General features: G+C 40.8%; 1 long non-coding RNA gene across 1 annotated transcript; it reads left to right on the forward strand.

Annotated features, from left to right (window-relative positions):
- Positions 1–13,130: 13,130 nt before the first annotated feature.
- Positions 13,131–13,663, forward strand: LOC117553604. Its single transcript, XR_004570165.1, has 3 exons — positions 13,131–13,163; positions 13,238–13,305; positions 13,580–13,663. It is a non-coding gene; the product is annotated as an uncharacterized LOC117553604 (long non-coding RNA).
- Positions 13,664–14,775: the final 1,112 nt, after the last annotated feature.

The raw sequence follows: 14,775 nt of genomic DNA on the forward strand, positions 1-14,775 counted from the left end.
ACATCCTGTTATGTTATACCGGTTAACTTAAGACCTGTAGTATCTGAGTCCGAATGGGTGCTGGATCAGAACGGGTCAAAATGATGTTTGTCGTATTCTTTATGATATAGTAGCAACAGGTTTTTGGGTCTTTTGAAAAGGACATCTCTGAACAAGTGGTGTGTCAAAAGGTGTCGGTATGTTTTAGCTAAAGTATTTGTCGGATGGAGTTTCACACACACACACACACACACACACACACACACACACACACACACACACACACACACACACACACACACACACACACACGATCATATTTAAATGATTATCACATCCTGCATATATTATTGATCAATACAGAAGAAAGGCGGTATTTTTTGAGGGACAGAATGTTTGAATCTTGAACTGCAGGAGAAAATTATATATTGCTCTTCTTCTTTGATTGCGGTTGCTTATTGATTGGTAGAATCCTGCTGCTGCCAGTGTTGGCAGGGTTCCTTGTCTATTTGGACCAATTCAGCTTTAATGCAATTTAAATCAGACATATTTATATTACATCTAACTGTCCTTTGTGTATTTTGTGTTCGGGAAGGTTAACGACAGCTCTGTTTTGGTTCTGACCAAAATGTCTTGGGTGCTCATGTTTAGCACCATTTATACTCAAGCTTTTCACATGTCTTTTGCAAAGGGAATAATGCAATAAGTAAGGCTGCAATTATTCGTGCTTTCACCCTGTGTCACCAATGTTACAATTCCTTTTCACAGTCCAAATAACTCCAATTCAACTTCAAATGAAAAATTTGTATTTGGGCAACCTAGTTAGGACACATAATCTCTAAAAGTTAAACATTTTAAAAGAACACCCTAATGATGTATGTAATATTGTTCAATGTTTCTTGCTCTTGGTAGGCTTCCCTTAAAAAGCCTTTTGAGACAATCCTGTGATGAAGAGCTGAAGGAATACGTTGCCTTGAATATGACATTTATGAAGTGTGACGCTATTGGCCTTTGGTTCAAAGTGTGTTGCCAAGCTCCTCTGTGCTAACACAACTGTGGGCTCTGCTTGTGAAGTGAAAATAGGGAATATCTTCATAGTGAGCTGATATTATATTCAGCTGGCGGGGGGACCAGGAGTCAGATGCTGAGTGATTGTGTGTGGCTGTAATAAAGTAGGAATTATACTGTTGAATTGCCTTGGAGGGTGCCTCAAGGTATAGCTTCCTATGGTGCTGATGCAGTGCAGAAATAGCAGAGAGGGCCACTGACCAAAGCTCTTTTATATCCAAAACACTTCCTATAGTCGCAAACACAGCTGTGATCAGTGTAATGAGTCACTGATCAATCCAGTCAGGCTATCAAGCATATTCTCTGTGATTTGTATTTCCAACAATACTTAATTAATTCCAAAAAGCCAGACTCAATGGAGGTATGACAACTCCTGTGACCTGTTTGATTATGAGCTTGTACTTTGTTTGACTTTAGACTTCAATGTTTCTCGTTGGAGATGTGTTTTAAATGAGACTTGCATCTTTTGAACTCACCCTGTTAAGACACAAATATTTTAACAATCAAATGAAAGGCAGGCAGTGCATACACTCTAATGTTAATTGACATTGTAGAAATCCACATAATCAACTTCTCTCATTTGTTGTCAAGCCTATGTTATTGTCATTGTATTATGTTGTTTATTCTGTGTACATGACATCTATTGCACGTCTGTCCAGCCTATGACAGTTTCATTTTAATCTGGTATGCACAACTTAATGTATAACAATTATTTAGAAAACATGTCATAAACACACCATACCCGAAAAGTGCGAAACAGTGTCCCTTTTTATGTTGTTCTCTCTGAGATCTCTTCAATATGTTCTTCAATTATCGTTTGGTTTTGAAGAGTTATTCCTTACACTGCAAGGTGCTAAGGACAGATGTTGTTGTAAGCAGTACATTCTAATGTAAAATAGCGTCAGAGAGGGGCTGGAAACAAAAAGAAAATGACAAGCAAAAAAAAAGTAACGGTTAAAAGGAGTAAAACAAATGCAACGTTGGATAATGTTAGGGTAAAAGACAAAAGACGGGTAGTAGTGGAGCCTGGTGGCCACACATGTTGCCGGGGCAGCTGGGAGTTTTTGGATCAGGACAGTTGTGACCTGAGCGGAGCAGCATGGGAAGCCAGCTGTTATTCACCACCTGTCTCCTTCCACTAAAGACCCACAAACTACAAAGCACTGCATGTCCCTCTTTGCCTTCATGTGCCCTTACAAGCTAAGAATCCAATTACACCACTCATTGGTGGTGCAGTGTCGATATAGCGTGAAAACATAGCTGTTTTTGATTACATTACATTACATTACATTACATTGCATTTAGCTGACGCTTTTGTCCAAAGCGACTTACAATAAGTACATTCGACCAGGAAGACACAACCTTGAAGAAAACAGAATCATATAAGTATTGATAAATATGAAATGGTACTGTGCGATGTAAATTCAAGCAGTGTGGTAAGAGACACTGCAAGAAAGGGGCTTATTATTTAGATTTTGTAGATACTGGTTTAAACGCATCCCTTAACCAGAAGAAAACCTTTTTACTTTTGTCACGTGTTATACTGAACAAGACATTCAAGATGCACGACATAGCGTAGTCCTCATTTTCATAAACATAATACAACAGATGGTATCCAACAACAAAAAATAAACGTATGTCTATACTGTTAACAAAACCCCTTTCTCCCTCCCTTCCCTTCTACTCAATAAGCATGACCATAAGGGTTGAGATGGAAAATGATAAAAACAAAGGTAAACAAAAGTAATAATGGACAGTTGGTTATGCGAGGAGTGTCCAATATTTGTTGTTTCATAGGTGTCAGACAGAGCTGCCATATCTTATGAAATTGTGACTCTTATTTTTTCGAGGTGTACGGAATCAGACCTTTAATTCAGCCACAGCTTAAAAGTTTGAACTTTCTCCTTCTTCAAGGTCAAACTTTTTTTTTTATGCAGATAACGTCCAACGTTCCCAGTATAATTAAGATAGGATAAGGTTCAATGTGGATATAAGAATGTCAATGAATGTTTAAAAAGATTTTCTTCAAATCTCTATCCTGGTGAGGAGAGTAAAGATATGGGGGAGATTTGCTATGTTGCATTAATCAAATTCAGATGAAAAACCCTTAACTTTAAGATTAAATCCTTCCAGAAGAGTCCCACCTGTCTGAGAAGAAGTCCCTGTGTGGACAGACTAAACAAAGGCAGGAATATATTCATTAAACCAAGAAGCTACCATCTGGTCGCTCCAATTCTATCTTTCAAACACCCACACCTTGCCTAGCTGACTGCTATTACCTCCATACATGTCTTAAAACCAGCAAATGTTTTAATCTTCTCCTCTACGTAACAATTTCGTTAAGAACATTGGTGTTTTTAACCTGCTGGTCAGAAATGTATTGGCCACATGGTTTTGGGAAACATTTGGCAGGTGTTTCTCTCCCACTGTTGGTTGGTTAACATCTCACTAATTTCTCCTCTCACAAATATCTTTCTTTAAACAAATGCAAACATTAACACGGTTAACTTATGTAAGAGATCAATTCAGAGCTAAGTTTATCTTGCCGCTCTATAAGGAACAACAAGAGAAAAAGTTGGAAGACAGGAAACACATACTGAGTTCAGGCTCAGACCTTTACAGCTTTAAGGGTGGAACACATTTGCATGCATACAGAGATGTATTTACATATGGTTGAGTCGGGCTGAAGTAGAACCATTTGCATACAATAGTGGGAAGACATTTCTGTCTCCTTATCTTGGAAATGGTCTTGCTGTCATGTTAACTTTTTTTATTGCCTCCAAGGTTACATTTATGATTCTAATGAAAATAAATCATACCAGCTTGCATACTGTAATGGTAGTGCTACGCTCATGAAACCCTTATTTTGCCCACTCAAATTACATCAATAAAGCTGCAGCTGAATTCACATCATTGCATTTTATAACCCCAAGAACAGAATATACACAAACATATATAATGCAGCAAAACTACTGCAACAATAATATGTTTTCGTTTCGTCAAAGGTTTCTTATTGAAAATATATTACACTGAAGGTTTTGAAATCATGAAAGTGTTACAAAGACATTTATCACTATTTTCAAAAGAATAACAAAACGATAGATAGAACAATAAGCAGGTCCGGGATTATTAACGCGTTACAACCATAGACTGTAGATATAGGTTACAACTGCAGATGTGTTATCCCAATTAAAAATCTCTTGCACGCAGTGTTTTAAAGAAAATAAGTAGGGCTCTTGTGGTGCATTCAGGTGCAACTCGGAAAGTCTGAGAAACTCAAACTGTTGCTGTAAAATGTCTCTCTTCTTCCATCAGCTTCTAGTAGTGAATCTTTTTCCGTTTTTCACATTTTGGTCCCAATTGATTGGTGATTTGCAAAATAAGCTAGTGTAACACAATATTAAAAAATATATATATTTACGTTTGAACATATTACAAATGTAATATGTTCAAATGTATAGTGTGGTACATTCACTTACTACCATGAAGCTTACAAATGTATTTTAAGTTACAAATAAATCATTTTTTCGATACCTTACCGCAAAATGTCAAATTCAATATTGTTTTGATGCATGGTGACACCCAAACTCTTTACTCAGTCGTTGTATTTTTTGCTTTCTCTTTGAGTGCTGCTTATTTCCTTTTACTCAGAACCACTTAGGCTCAGCCGATAGATGATATCTAGCAGCAGTAGTGACTCCACGCTGACTCAAAAGCACTTTTCGGAGGGTTTAAACTCTTGAGACTGGCAAACCATGGCAGAAGTAAAGTAATCTTCATTTGGCCTGAGGCTCAGCTAACGCTAATGCAGTCGCTGAGTGAAGCAGCTGTGATGACAGACTGTTTTTCTCTCGCCATGAGCCATTCAACAATCCTTCATTCATGATAATCAATCCGCTAATTAATTTCGCTGTGCAGGCCTCACTGCAGGTCAGTGTCCATGCTTTATTTTTTCCAATCACAACGGCCAATACCGTCTTCAATTTCAGCACCGTGGCAATTCCCCTGTGTGTGGCATCGCCTTATTAATAAAACGTCTACCTGCAGACATTGTCACAGCAGGAGCTCTGTGGTTTTCTGCTTTCTTCTCAGTTCATTTGCGTCAGTTAGGAGAAATTGGCTGTTGGCTATTATTGTGAAGAGCTCATCAGCCTGGAAAGTGTCTCACAATTTGTGTTTTAATGTGATGGCAACTGCGAGATGCCAAAACATAGCCGCTAGGTCAGCTGAAGCTTCCAACAATTATCTATAATCTGATCTAGAAGATGATACATAACACCACTTACACAACTACAATAAAATTACATCGAATTGCTTTTTTATTTGGAGGCAAAAATGTGTCAGTTTTTACTTTTTGGTGACTGACATATCTTCAGAATGTGATAGTGTTGTGACACAAAAACAATACACATGTAAAATGAGGTGATTAGCTTTAACACTAGAACCGCAGCTGTTTCTTGATTGTATGTAACTTTTTTTCAACAAAATATTCAAGTCTCCCAGTCTGTGACTTTTCCTGAAAGTCTGTTATGTTAAAAATTGTCAATATGAAGTCAGATTGAAAAAATTGCCAACAATATTGCCATTTATACCCATCAGCGGGTAATATCTACCTTATAGAAAATGCAGTGATTTTCACGCTATTGATCTTGCGCGTAAACATAAACATGACACTATAGCAATGTCTGTTGTTTACTGCGGTTCCTTATAGAGAGATAGATCGATAGATAGTTATAGACAGAGAGACACTTTGCACATAACTCACGTTAGCGATACTTCATGCTATCTGCACAAACCAGATATACTAAAAGCTGAGAGTCCACAGATTCTATTGGTATAAGTTTCATCACTGTGCGATCAAAACTCACCGTTAACCCTGTGCTCTAGTATGATAAATAAAAGAACATTGTACCTTGAAAATCAATGCATTCTAATAGCGGGTACATTTTACCCGTTGGCGGTTTTAGGTATACAGCGACCCCTGCCGGTTCTAGTGTTAATGAAGAAGATTACGAATTTAGTTCCTATTTGAGTTATTTACCTGGATTTCTGTCATAAATCAGAGACAATGTATCATGCTTAAATCTTTCAAAGATTAAATGTTGAAACATCTCCTTTCAGAGAGGCTGTAACCATGTTTTAGAACGTAATGCACTTGATGCGTTCCTCCTCAGACTTGGCCTTTCCCTTTGTGGTATCTTGGAATCGGACATGCAGACATTACAAATGTTTTCTTCTTTGTCCTTTTCAGCTGCTTTTCTTGTATTTTTATTCTACAGCATTGCCTTCAAATAGTATGTACTTTTAATTACATTTGGTCTAGTATTCTGCACACAGATTAAATTGGCAGCTTGCCATTCAGGCTTTAACTGGATAAAGAATGTATAAAATATACAGTGAACACACACAATGAAAAAACGTGTGTACATGGATCCGCAATAGGAATAAGACATCCTTGCAATGAATGCTGCTCAACCATTGTGAAATGAATGTTTTGAATTGTCAAGGGAGTTGTTTAAACAACACACTAAAATAACTAGAAAATGCATTTCCTGTTGAAAATGCATGTGAATGCTGCCTACTGTATAAGCTGCACACATTTGTTGCTGAACTTGGCTGAAAATGCAGAAAAAGTTGAATATTTTGGACTAGACTCTATATATAGAGGTAGGAACGTGCCGCTCAGATATTCAGAGCATAGCTCACGGAGATACTCTGTCTGACTGCCAGATGTGTGAATGTGTCAAAGTTACTTTTGCGCAATATTATATAATTAATCGTTAAGCTAGCTAACTAGAATACATTGTCACTAACTCCAAACGTTAGCTTTAGCTTTTTTATTTTCATGGGCATGTTAGAGTCACATGTTATCATCTCTTACATGGTCATCCTTACTGATATACAAGGCATTATATTTTAAGTTCAACATATAAATAATACATTAACTTGCCCATCCGTTAGCATCACTGACTGGTACATGCAAAAAAGTAGTAATAGGCTTGGTAAGCATGGATGGGCAGTCTTCCTTCTATGCGTTATTGAAATCAAGCAAAGCGTCACTCATCCTTATCAATTTCTTGACTACTAAGGAAACAGAGGCTTTAGTTTAAACACCCCAACTCTAAAACATTGAGTAACAGAAGAAGGGAATACCATCTCTGTAGGCTGTGGCGCAGTGGACTAGTGTCTTGGTGTTCCGATCAGGGGGTCACAGGTTCAATCCCCACTGCAGTCAGCATGTCGTTGTGTCCCTGGGCAAGACACTTCACCCCAAATTGCTCCTGTGGGGATTGCTCACAGTATTGAGTATGTAAGTCGCTTTGGATAAAAGCGTCTAACAAGTGACATGTAATGTAATGTAATTACCATCAGCATTTTAGCATTGTTCGCATGGCAACCCAAGTGTCGTCTCACATTAGAACATTTGTCTTTTTACTGTACAAGTAACAAGTAATGACATCAGTTATTAATGGAAGTCAGTTAGTGGTGTCCAATCTGACCTAGCCTTCTGCAGGACTAGGAGTTTATTTTACACATTTCCACAATTCCTATTTGGTTTTATTTAGTTTTCATAAATGTACCTCAGACTTTCTGAAGCTGTGTCATTACTGAGTTGTTCTGCTAGAGAATTCAAGTTGAAAAATAATGAATTATCTTTCACCTACCCAAGCACAAAGTTAAATGCACATGCTGTCTTTCAAACTTGGCACATTTAAATGATTTCTGGGCAATCTGGCAGACGGTTTTGATTCTTCCTTACAAATTCAACTCACTTGTGTGTGGAATGAAGCAATGTGTGAGAGTGGGTGAGGAGAGTATGGGGAGAGCGAGTCCATACTGCATTTTAGTCCGAAATGTAATGGGCTGCTTGATTGTTTTTATTTTGCTGATTGTAATGATTATATTGATGCTTAATGTTTTATGACTCAACAAATAAGTCTTCGCATTTTATGTGTTTAATGCTTTTACTACACATATTTTATTTTACATCATGAAACTCTTGATAAACGTCTCAGGTAACAAACAGTTTATCGAGTTGTGTGATTTGCCGACGGCCCCCATGTTTAGTGATCAAAACGGATACTTCTGCTTGGATTCGTCAAGAAGAAAATTATCAATGTGGTGGATGTTATTCTGAATTTGTCTTCCATGATAACATATATAGTTATATTGTTCTAATTAGGAGATGTATTATCATTATGAGACCGTTTGGAAAGCCATTTGTCATTCCACTGCAATTTTGAGACGGTAAAAAGACGCATTTTCTAATGTGAGACGACACTTGGGTTGCCATATGCGAACAATGCTAAAATGCCGATGGTAATTCATTTGGAATCATCCCAAAGGGAACAGGAATGAAAAAGTATTGTGGAAATCAATCCATTAGTTGATGAGACATTTCATCCAAAGTCATAATTGTCAACCTAATTGTGGTGCAATAGGAAAAGTCATGAAGTTATATGACCCACTCTTTGGGCTCCACGTACATCTGTTGAAATCTGTATGACATTTCATCAGAATTCATCTGTTAGTTGTTGAGATATTTCAATCTGAAAAACGGCAGATTGCCCGACCAATAGATATTTATTTTCCAAGAGCTTTGGTATCAATACTCTTAACCTCGTTGATTTGAGTCAGGCAACTCTGTCTCCTACAAATGGTGTTTGTATTCCACTCATTTGGTTTCCCAATTACATTCCAATTAGAAACGTAATCAGTGCCTGGATTATGTTCTCTTACAACGTGTCCCATCCCTCTCTAATGGCGAGTCTCCAATTAACGCGAGTATGATATCGCAAATCTATGCAAAATCACACAAAATAATTAAATTAGTACATAATAAAAAAGCCTGTTTCCATGTGTAGTATATTACATAAGGAAACACCTTTCACTTGCATAAAGCATTCTGTCTAACTGGGTTATTCCATACAAAATGTGATTACAAAACTGACAGAAATAGTAAAAAACTGGCAAGCCCAAAGGTTGCAGTTCTTCTTGCCATTTGTTTTACCGGCCTCATGACTCATGGTATGTTGCCAGACTCCATGTTGACTGTTACTTTGGTCCCTGTCATTAAGGACAAAGCGGGCAAGGTAGGGAGCTTGGATAACTATAGACCAATTGCTCTAGCCAGTGTGTTATCCAAAGTCCTGGAAAGAATTTTGTTAGATTACATTACATTACATTACATTACATTACATTGCATTTAGCTGACGCTTTTATCCAAAGCGACTTACAATAAGTACATTCGACCAGGAAGACACAACCTTGAAGAAAACAGAATCATATAAGTACATCAGGTTTCATAGAGCCAAACATTTCAAGTGCTACTCAACTGGCTTTAGGTAAGCCAGTCCTTTATTAGTATAAAAGTGCTTCGTTAATAGTTCTAACGCTCGAAGTGGAGTCGAAAGAGATGAGTTTTCAGTTTGCGCCGGAAGATGTGCAAGCTATCTGCCGTCCTGATGTCAATGGGGAGCTCATTCCACCATCTTGGAGCCAGGACAGCAAACCCACGTGTTTTCGCCGATGGGAACTTGGGTCCCCCTCGCAGCGAGGGCGCAATGAGTCGTTTGGCTGATGCAGAGCGTAGTGCACGCGCTGGGGTGTACGGTTTAACCATGTCCTGGATGTAGGAAGGGCCAGATCCATTCGCAGCATGGTAAGCAAGTACCAGTGTCTTGAAGTGGATTCTAGCAGTTACCGGAAGCCAGTGAAGGGAGCGGAGGAGCGGAGTGGTGTGGGAGAATTTAGGAAGGTTGAAGACCAGACGAGCCGCTGCATTCTGGATGAGCTGCAGAGGTCGGATGGCACATGCAGGTAGACCAGCCAGGAGGGAGTTGCAGTAGTCTAGGCGTGAGATGACGAGAGCCTGGACCAGAACCTGAGTCGCTTTCTGAGTCAGCTGGGGACGTATCTTCCTGATGTTGTAAAGCGTGTATCTGCAGCAACGGGTTGTAGCAGCGATGTTTGCAGTGAAGGACAGGTTGTTATCTAGGGTCACACCCAGATTCCTTGCAGTCTGAGTCGGGGAAACAACTGAGGTGCCGATGTTGATTGTTAGGTCAAGAGTGGGACAATCTTTTCCCGGGAGGAAGAGCAGCTCAGTCTTGTCAAGGTTGAGCTTGAGGTGGTGAGCAGACATCCACTGAGAGATGTCAGCTAGACAAGCAGAGATGCGTGCGACGACCTGGGTCTCTGAGCGGGGAAAGGACAGAATTAATTGGGTGTCATCAGCGTAGCAGTGGTAAGAAAAACCATGCGGGCTAATGACTGATCCGAGCGAGTTTGTGTACAGGGAGAAGAGGAGGGGACCAAGAACAGAGCCCTGAGGGACCCCCGTAGTTAATTGACAAGGGTCGGACTCAGACCCTCTCCAAGTCACCCTGTAGGTACGGTCTTTCAGGTATGAGGTGAGGAGGGAAAGTGCAGAGCCTGAAACTCCAAGTTTTTGGAGAGTGCGAAGGAGGATCTGATGATTCACCGTGTCGAATGCAGCAGACAGGTCCAACAGGATGATGACAGAGGAGAGGGATGCAGTTTTGGCAGTGTGCAGTTCCTCCGTGACAGCAATGAGAGCAGTTTCTGTGGAGTGACCTGCCTTGAAACCAGACTGGTGCGGATCCAGAAGGTTGTTCTCATGGAGATAACAGGAGAGTTGTTTAAAGACGGCGCGTTCAAGTGATTTAGACAGGAACGGGAGGAGAGAGACAGGCCTGTAGTTTATAACATCAGACGGGTTGAGAGTGGGTTTCTTTAGGAGAGGGTTTACTCTTGCCTCCTTGAGACTGTTTGGAAAGTGACCAGAAGTTAGAGAAGTGTTGATGAAATGGGTGAGAAACGGTAGAATATCAGGAGCGATAGTCTGAAGGAGATTTGAAGGGATAGGGTCCAGAGGACAGGTGGTAGGGCGGGCAGAGGTAATGAGGGTAAGAACCTCATAGATAGGCTATGTTCCTATTTATGTACCTCAGATAACCAGTTTGGCTTCAAGGCTAAGCATGGTACTGAGCTATGCATCTATGCTTTGAAATAAATGGTAGAAACATATAGAAGACAGAATTCCACTGTTCTGATTGGTTTCATTGATGCCTCTAAGGCTTTTGACCGAGTTAACCACCATAAACTGTTTTTAAAATCGAGACAAAGGGGTGTGCCTAACAGTATAATTAGGATCCTGACTTATTGGTATGCCAACCAGAGCATGCGGATAAAATGAGAAGCCCCTCACTGCAGTGCGCAGTACCTCAAGATGGGCGGGAGCTCAACATGGGCGGAGCCTCAACGCCCCTCCTTCTCAACCTATGAGGCACGTGACGGGACGGCCCCTCCTTCTCAACCTTTGAGGCACGTGACGGGACGGCCCCTCCTTCTCAACCTTTGAGGCACGTGACGGGACGGCCCCTCCTTCTCAACCTTTGAGGTACGTGACTGACGGCCCCTCCTTCTCAACCTTTGAGGCACGTGACGGGACGGCCCCTCCTTCTCAACCTTTGAGGCACGTGACTGACGGCCCCTCCTTCTCAACCTTTGAGGCACGTGACGGGACGGCCCCTCCTTCTCCACCTTTGAGGCATGTGACTGACGGCCCCTCCTTCTCAACCTTTGAGGCAGGTGACGGGACGGCCCCTCCTTCTCAACCTTTGAGGCACGTGACGGGACGGCCCCTCCTTCTCAACCTTTGAGGTACGTGACCTACGGCCCCTCCTTCTCAACCTTTGAGGCACGTGACTGACGGCCCCTCCTTCTCAACCTTTGAGGCACGTGACTGACGGCCCCTCCTTCTCAACCTTTGAGTCACGTGACTGATGGCCCCTCCTTCTCAACCTTTGAGGCACGTGACGGGACAGCCCCTCCTTCTCAACCTTTGAGGCACGTGACTGACGGCCCCTCCTTCTCAACCTTTGAGGCACGTGACGGGACGGCCCCTCCTTCTCAACCTTTGAGGCACGTGACTGACGGTCCCTCCTTCTCAACCTTTGAGGCACGTGACTGATGGCCCCTCCTTCTCAACCTTTGAGGCACGTGACTGACGGCCCCTCCTTCTCAACCTTTGAGGCACGTGACGGGACAGCCCCTCCTTCTCAACCTTTGAGGCACGTGACTGACGGCCCCTCCTTCTCAACCTTTGAGGCACGTGACTGACGGCCCCTCCTTCTCAACCTTTGAGGCACGTGACTGACGGCCCCTCCTTCTCAACCTTTGAGGCACGTGACTGACGGCCCCTCCTTCTCAACCTTTGAGGCACGTGACAGGACGGCCCCTCCTTCTCAACCTTTGAGGCACGTGACGGGACGGCCCCTCCTTCTCAACCTTTGAGGCACGTGACTGACGGCCCCTCCTTCTCAACCTTTGAGGCACGTCACGAGCTTCACAGATGACGCGTTGCATCCTGTTTCCGGGGTAGCAGTTCTGTTCTGTTAATCATAGCGTCAGAGTAAAATGGAGGTAAGTAATCCCTGAATAAATTAACTATTTGTTTTTGCTGTGGTTTAAAATGTGTTGATTTTAAGTCTCACTTATTTGCTGTCAAATGTGCGCTGTCGCTACTAGGACGTGCATGTCCTAGTGATGCAGAAACTAACTACATTTAATAACTATTAATTATAACTACAAACTACATTTGTGTTGCTTCAACATAGTAGGATTGCTGTATAAGCAAAGTCCTGAAAACTTTAGGAACGTTTTAATATTATTTTTGCACTACTTGAGAAATACTAATAACTATACTAACCTATATTTCAATTTGATGTTTACAAAATAAATGTATATGCAGCTTATTTTATTCCTGCCTATTGCCTAACTATTTTGTTTGTGTTTATTTTCTTTGACCAGAAACACATCACACACTGATGAAAGGGATGTTCTCAGAAGGATAGAGCTTGTGCCAGAGCTGGCGGGGTGCATAAACAGTCAATGTGCTCAGGAATGAGGAAAAACAATTACTTTTTGAACATGACAACACACTTAACACACATATTTCTGCAAATAAATATACTACACCACTACAATGTGACAACAAACAACAAAGCTAAAGAGCAATACAGATCATCTGAAAAGTATCATCCCAGCAGATATGGAAATACAGCTTGATGTCAATGGGAGGATATCATTAGGTGAAGCATTTCTTAGAATCATTATGTTCTTTTACGTGGTTATCTGGAGAACTAATATTATTTCATTTCAGCAGCTCTTCACAAGTTGGGATGGCCACTGCATTTTCAGAACACCACAGAGATGGTCAGGAGCAACAGGAGTGTAAGTTATCTGCTTGATATTGACAACTTGTATTCATACAAGTCATACTGTATAAAGACATACATTTTGTGTTGATTTGTTATCAAGTGAATGATGCCAAGGACCAGGGAGACTTTACTAGTATCAACACAGTTATGGCAAGCAAAGGTTGCTGGGGACAGGAGCTTCAGGAGGTTCAAAACAAACAAGTAAAGTGAACTAGTCAGCAGTTCAAAAATATTGTATGTATGCTAAATATTACTTAAAATGCCGGTTTTCTTTTTTCTTCCTTTAGCTGGCACAGGTTCTGGACAAGACCCAAAGTCCAAACACACATCTAGCCTTTGTGAGCAAGATGGCTCTCACGCGGTCAGATTTTTGTTTCTTGTACTATTTCTAACTGATTTTGTATTAGTTGTTGGCATGGTTCATGTACTCTGTATTTGACTGACTGTGTGTTTGTATTCTGCCAGATCCTGAACAGCTGTCTTACAGTTATTGAGAAGGTATTGAAGCTGTTCTAAAATATGTAAATATATGTATAAAACATACTATATTATATCAAACAATTATAAGATATTACATTATGAAACTACATCTGTTACAGAGAGTAGATGGCGTGTTTGCTGCCAACAGCCATGTTATAGCTGCCTGGTTTCCACCATCTTCGCTGAATCCGATGCAACACCTGCCGGTATTTTGATCATGATTATCCATGTTGCTGCTCCATGTTCTTGTACCAACTCATTACTGTAGTCACATCAACACAACTGGTTTTTTGCTTTTCCAGGAAAATGCAGCAAATCTCCAACGGCTTCTCCTTCCAGTGTGGGAACCTGGACACTCTGTGTATGTACATGTAGTTCTGTCTTTGCTATTGTTTGTTTACTGTACAATGAAGTTTGCCATGCCGAAAATAGTGTTTCTATCTTTCAATTCAACGCTTAATTTAGTTGTATAATACAGATCCTACAACTTTATAATATAACGTTTGTATGTCAAAGTATACCTGTTGATATTGGAACATGTGATATTAACAGATACTGAGGCCACAAGCTAGGGAGATTTTCTTTCTAGATCCCCTCCGTGGCGCTGGCTGGAGAGATGATAGTCGCACCAAACCATTCAGGTTTTTTGGCGCACAGTTCCATCACATCCGGACAGTGGTAGTTCTGTTTTAGACCACTTGTCTATCTTTTTTGAATCTATGGCGGTTTTATTTGAACTAACATGGGATGCATTGTATTAAATAAAAGGCATTGAACAGAACCATAGATGCCACTTGACAGCAGGGCTGTTCTGTTTTACCCCTTAATGACTTTTTTTTTGGAAGTTCAAGTTTGTTCCTGTTCCAACAGTGTTAAAAGATTTTCTGCCTGATTTTCGAGTACTTATAAAGTTGAATTACATTGTACTTATTTTTAACTTTCACATGCATTGTGTTCACAGAAACCTTGCTCAGATCTTGTGCCCTGGGCCTTGGGCAAGTCT

This window comes from Gymnodraco acuticeps, unplaced genomic scaffold, assembly GCF_902827175.1.
Source record: "Gymnodraco acuticeps unplaced genomic scaffold, fGymAcu1.1, whole genome shotgun sequence".
In the NCBI taxonomy this organism is placed as follows: Eukaryota; Metazoa; Chordata; class Actinopteri; order Perciformes; family Bathydraconidae; genus Gymnodraco; species Gymnodraco acuticeps.